This window comes from Malaclemys terrapin, chromosome 13, assembly GCF_027887155.1.
Source record: "Malaclemys terrapin pileata isolate rMalTer1 chromosome 13, rMalTer1.hap1, whole genome shotgun sequence".
In the NCBI taxonomy this organism is placed as follows: Eukaryota; Metazoa; Chordata; order Testudines; family Emydidae; genus Malaclemys; species Malaclemys terrapin.
Window position 1 is genome coordinate 39,788,875 of NC_071517.1, and position 6,386 is coordinate 39,795,260.

Sequence of the window (6,386 nt, forward strand, 5' to 3'; positions counted from 1 at the left end):
ACTTCAAAAGCCTAGTGAACAATAGTTCTCCCAAGGACTGCCTGCTGATGAGAGGCTGCAAAAATCTGTATAAAAACTCTTGGGACCTGATCCTTTTCTCTCCGATCTTGTTAAGCTTTATTCAGAGGAAGTTTGAGTCATAAGATGGAGATCTCCAGTCCCATCTGGACTGCCCTGATAGCGAACATTTTTACATGGACTATAACCTCGTGAAAAGATTCTGAAAAGGACTCTTTGCAATTCTAAAGCACCATCTCTACAGTGAAACTGATCTAAGCACTCTATTCATGTCTGTATGTATAATGATCTTTTAACCAATACTCTCACTCTCTTTTCTTCTTTTAATAAATTTTAGTTTAGTTAATAAGAATTGGCTGTAAACGTGTATTTGGGTAAGAACTGAAGTATTCATTAACTTGGTGAGTAATTCAGCAAACAGCAGAGGCTAACAGCGGGAGTTTGCCTGGGATCTGTCAGAGAGGAGGTTCGCTAAGTGCTGCATCAGGGGGGCTGTGCTGGTGAGTATCTGAGTGTCTGTGTTGCAGGGGACAGTTTGTCGGTTTGACCATGTGCTTGAGTGTTTGATTGTTTGTTTGAACGGTGTGAATTGGGAGTGCTTTGTTCCAGGTGGGCCTGACTGTTATAAAAAGGCAGTCAGCAGTGAACAGCGGAGGCTAGCAGGGGGAGTTTGCCTGGGAGTTCACCTCAGGAGAGCCCACTAAGGCTTGCATCTTGCGGGCTTCTGTGAGTTGCTGCAAGAGCTGAGGAAGCTCTTAGAAGGAAGCAGTTATGGAAGGTGAGCGTTCAGTTGTTGTAACCTGCACAAGTTGTGCCATGTTTGTCTTTCTTCCACAGGAGAGAAGTGACAAAGTGCAAGCTGCTTTCCATATTGGAAGAGAAGGTTCTAGGTCTGGAGAAACAAGTATCAACCGTGCGTTGCCTACGAGAAAATGAAGATTTCCTGGACAGACGTCAGGATATGCTTGTACGGGCACAACGTTCTGAAGATTCAGAGCAGGCTGCCCAGAGTGGACAGAGGGACGGTGAAGAAATTTGGCAGCATGTGACCTCCAGAAGAAGAAAGAGAAGCGTCCATGTACCAGCAATGGAGATACAGGTGAACAACTGTTTTCATGTTGCACGTGGCAATAGACTATATTGGTAAGGGATGCAAGGAGAGTATGGGTCACGATGCAAACTGCAGACACACACACACACAACTAAAATTAATGAATGTAAAGTTTTATTGGGGATAATTACAAGGGGTAAGGGAGCAGTGTTTGATTAGCTAATAGAGTTAATGAAACTTAAAACACACAATGACTAAAATATCTACTAACAATATTTATAAACAAAGATGCAGCATTTAGTAATAACTGATACTTACAAATACAAACCAACGCATAACGACCGGCAAACGTAGACACTCTGTTTGAAACACGTGAGCTGAGAGAGAGGCTTCGAGGTGATCAGGCTCGGTTACGGGTGTACACAGGATACACAGGATTTGTTTTTCTTTCTCCTCTCCCTGCCTGCACATGGCAGGCAGGCCCATAAAGCATCAACTATGACATCATAGAAGTGTCATAGGGGACGGGGCCCAAAACCTGTTTGTGGTCGTTTCTGATTGGCACAAGCAAAGTTTACACCAAGTAGGGGAACAGGTGCCTCAAAGTCTGGCTTCCCCCCAAAAGGTGAGGAAATGCATATTGTTTTAGAATGCGTGCAACACTGAATGACAAAAGAAGAGGCCAGGGCAATACCGGTCTGGGCAAGTTTTACAGAATGCAGACAGGAACTCATCTCAACAGCCCAATTCACAATTGAGCTGCAGCCATCCCAGGTGTGTGTAAAGAGCTGCTTAGCAGTGACAGCGGCAGTGTCGGTTTTAGTAGGGATGGTTTCCACCCTGGATCTTTCTAAAACAAAGTCCGTGGATGCATACACAGCTGAGAAACTTTGGCAGCTAGAAACTGAACCAAATTCCTCAGCACCTACACTGTTGCGTTCTACAGGCAAGGATTCATTCTGAGCTAACTCAATCAACTCACTTCCACCCCCTTCAGTTGCAGCAAACTGCTTGCAAAAGCTAGCAGAAGTTTTACTCCTTCAGGAGTACTTTTAGGCAATAATTCATTTTCCCCAGAAATTTTGTCCTTTCCCTTTTCAGCTACGGGTTGCTCTGCAGAAACATCTTCCTGAGCATCTTTCTGGGTTTCAGTTGAGTCTAGAACGACTTCTGAGACAACTGACATATCCTCAATCATCAGAAGCTGAGAGACACATTCTGTCTGCTCCTCAGAGAGAAGATTGGAGACAAACTCTTCCCCAGCAGATAAACTGCCATTCTTAACAGTCACCAGGTTTGGAATTTCTTCCCCTTTGTTTCCAGACAAACTTTTGGAGATTGGGATATCTCCCTCCATGGGCAAGTTATTACCCCCAACAGCCACAGTCCTAGGAACACTTCCTTCCTGGGTTTTAGTTGAGTCCAGAATCACATCTGGCAAAACTGACAAATCCTCAGTCAGCATAAACTGAGAGGTACTTTCTGCCTGTTCCACAGACAGAACACTGGAGACAGTTTCTCCCCCGGCAATTAAACTGCTTTTCTGACTGTCTAGTTTGACAGTTTGAACTTCCCTCCCCCTTGTCACAGACCACATGGCTTAGGGTTACCATATTTTGTGCCTCCTAATGGAGGACACTCCCGGGGGCCCCAGCCCCGACCCCGCCCCAACTCCGCCCCCTCCCAAAGTCTCCGCCCCCTCCCCTGCTTCCCTCGAACATTTAATTCGCGGGAAGCCTGAAGCAGGTAAGGGGTGTGTGGGGGGGGGGAGGAGGCGCGGCCCAGCCCAGGCTGGCTCCCCCGGCGGCTCCAGCCTGGGTCGGCTCGGTCCCTGGGGTGCCGGCCCCGGCCGACCACCCCCGGCGGCCCGGCGCACCCCCTGGCTCCCAGCCCCGCGGGCCCGGCTCCCCAACCCCGGCCCCCAGCCCCGCGGGCCCTGCCCGACTCCCGGACCCCAGCTCCCGGCCCCCCGACCCGCGGGCCCGGCTCCCGGCCCGGCCCCGCACAAAGAGGCCCCGGCCGAGCCTCCCGATTTTCCCGGACATGCCCGGCTTTTGGGGATTTCCCCCCGGACGGGGATTTGAGCCCCCAAAAGCCGGACATGTCCGGGAAAATCCGGACGTATGGTAACCCTAACATGGCTTTTCAGAGACAAACACTGGGAGATTGGGATGGCTTTCTTAACAGGCAAATCGCCACTCCCAAGAGACAAACCACGGGAGACAGTTTCTCCCTCATACTCATTGAGCTGAACCTTCGGAGATCCTGTCCGCTGGCAATTGGGCTAACATCCCTGGGTTCCCCACTGTAGCCCTAACAGTGGGTCTCCTCCATACATCGCACTGACGTCTTGCGATCAGCTGGGGAGGCCCGTGGGGAACCAGGCACCCCTACTGATCGTCAGACTCCCAGAGCCTCCACTCAGAAGAGGGGGCAGGGATCTGACAGGGAGTGGACGTGGGGGATGGACTCCGTACCGGGGCAGTGGGTTGTGGGGGAGCTCCCTGCATTAACTCCGTTTTCCACATGACCTGAGACAAAGCATTAATCAGGATGCTGAGGGGCTGGCGATCATATTTTCCCATATCCTCCCCTAAATTCACCAGCTCCTTCCAAATCATGTTTCTAAGGGTCTCCTTGGCTCAACGCTGCCCAGGGTTGTGGGAGGCAGGGGAATTAAGATTGGGAGGGTGCCTGGCAGAGTGAGGACCATTATTTGTAAATGTGATAGCCTGCACGGGCTCTGAGGTAGTCTTTTTGCTGACTTGTCTTTTTAAGACACCAGTTTCTCGCAGCAAATCTCCTGCCTGTTTGATTTTTACCACTAGTTCACTCCAGGTGAGGTGTTCTAAATCCACAGTCCCCATGGTCAATTTTGTCTGAGAATTTAGTCCTGCATAAGTGCTGTGTACTAATTCGTGTCCCTGATACTGGAAAGTGATAATCCCATTCTCTTCCGTCTGGGGGAATGAATCGGAGAGAGCTGCCAGCATTTTCTTTCCAATTCGGTAAGCTTCTGGGGCCTCTCCTGGTTTCTGCTCTTCCATTATATACAGTTTCTTAAGGGAAGATGCAGGCAGTAATATTTTAAGAGCATTTATCATCCATTCCCGGGGTCCAGGGGCAGTCCGCTCCCAAGAACCTATGCCTATGTCTAGAGCATCTGCATCACAAGGAGAGGCGCATAACTGAGCCAATTGGGTTAAGTCCATGCCATCAGCAGAGGGGTACATTTGCCAAACACGGGCCAACCATGCAACGGCTGTGTCACGGTTCAGTGGCCCCAGTCTCTCAGCAATAGCCTTGGCTTGACTAGGAGACCACCTTACTACATCTGTGACCAGCTCTGTTGTGGGAAGATCAGCTCCTGCAACTATGCACTTAACCTCCCTTGTGGAAACGGGCAACAGTATGCCTGTGTGGCCAATTGGGGTTAAATGGGTTTTGGGGGACAGCATCAGGGGGGTATCTTTGTTTTCCCAGGGGGCTGTAAGTCACAATCTTCTCTCAACCTTACAGCTGCTACCACCCCCTTATGGGCACTAGGTTGGGCACACAATTGACTAATTTTTGCCTCACACTCCTGTTGGTCTGCTGCTGCCTTTGCTGCCCTGTTCTCTTCTGCCAAGAAGCGAGTTGCTGCTCTTGCTTCTTCTAACAGAACTTTTGTGTGTGTTAACTCTTTTCTATACTGTTCCGCATTCCTGCTTGCCTTGTCTCTCTCCTCTTGTATATCTCTGAGTACAGTCACCATTCTGAGCTTTTCTGCTATCAACTCACACCCGTCTGTCTCACATTTATTCAGTCGTTGTTGTAACTGCTTTTTCTCAAGCTCTAATTCCTGCCCTCTCTTTACCATTTCAACCATGTCCAGACATGCATCAAATAATGCCCATGCAGCAGCTGCATCCTTTGCACTACCACGTGGCTTAAAGGTTGTGCAATATTGTTCAAAGCTCACACTAGCTTCAGTCAGGGGATTCTCACCCTTAAAACACCCCCTTTCCAAGGGCATTTCCCCTTTATTACCCATCTCTCTAACCTGTTGGTTTTCTCCTGTCTCAAGCAAGCAGCAAAAAGGTCTTTTTCAGCCATCTCTATTTCCTTATTTCACTAATGATCCCCACCAACAGCTCTTTCTAACACCTTTACTTTGAAGGCACTACTCTTAACTCCTTATTTCACAATTCTACAGGTATTCTAAGCACAATTCTTATCAGAAGGTTACCAAATAGTGTATGAGAGAGAGAGAGACCTTGCTAAAGGAGTTTGGTCTGAAAAAAGAACAGAAAGAAAGCTTACTCAGGTCTGTGCCTCAGTTTCCCCACTCCACAGCAAGTACTCAACAATTACCACGTGATTAGTCACGTGCTGCCCGCATTCTCCTCCAATTTGTTACCAGATTTGCCCATTACTTTGGGGTATGCTCATTTATTTGGGTTACTCCTCTGGGGAAGGGGGTTCTGTAATCCTGTCAATGTACTGCTTGTGTCACTTGTGTTTACATATGGAGCTCTACTTCTCCCTTCTGCAAGTCCCCTCCTAAAGGAGCTATCTTGCAGGACCTAGGGTCCCTAGGGCTGGGTTACTCACACCCCAGAACCGGATGAACACCCACACACCCATACGTACATTAACAGAGCAAGTCTGAGCAGACCGGGTCAATCAGCACTGTCAAGCTGACCCCTTATATGTCTCTGGACTCACTGGGCTGGAAGAAGCAGCACTTTAAAGCTCTCTCTCCTTATATGCCCCTGGGCTCCATGGACTGGGTCAAGCAGCACTTTCAAGCTGTTACCCTTATGCGTCCCAAATTCAGCATGTCCCTATCCCCACTCCCCCAACACAATTGTACTGGCAGTAACCTACTCGATGAGCAAACCCCACAATATTTTGGGCGCTGCAGGGATCTTTAGCTTAGGTAAAAGAAGCGTTGCTGTAGAGTGAGTGGGGGAAGCTAAAAACACAAACGAGTAAAGTTCAGCAAGAGAGAGAGAAGCAATCAACTTAACCATAGAAGTTATTTATTGAATAATAGTAATAACTACACAAGGAGGACTAAACCAACATAACATACATGATTAAAGGTTAAAACCTAAGGTAGAAAGGAAAACAGAGAGAGAGAGAAAGGGGGGCGGGTCTCACCCACTCCATGAGGCTTGAACTGGTCAGGGTTCCCAGATGATGGTGGTAGCTGAGGGTTCTGAATGCTGGAGACAGGCAGAGCTCCCAGCACGATCAGTCAGGAGCTGGAGTTCCAGTGGAACTGATGCATAGTGTGGATCTAAGCATCAGAACCCTGACTAGAGGGTGAGTA

General features: G+C 48.7%; 1 long non-coding RNA gene across 1 annotated transcript; it reads left to right on the forward strand.

Annotated features, from left to right (window-relative positions):
* The first annotated feature begins 463 nt into the window (after positions 1 to 463).
* On the forward strand, positions 464 to 2,326 carry LOC128847480 (uncharacterized). The gene is made up of 3 exons (XR_008446899.1): positions 464 to 518; positions 856 to 1,117; positions 2,171 to 2,326. It is a non-coding gene; the product is annotated as an uncharacterized LOC128847480 (long non-coding RNA).
* The last annotated feature ends 4,060 nt before the right edge of the window (positions 2,327 to 6,386 follow it).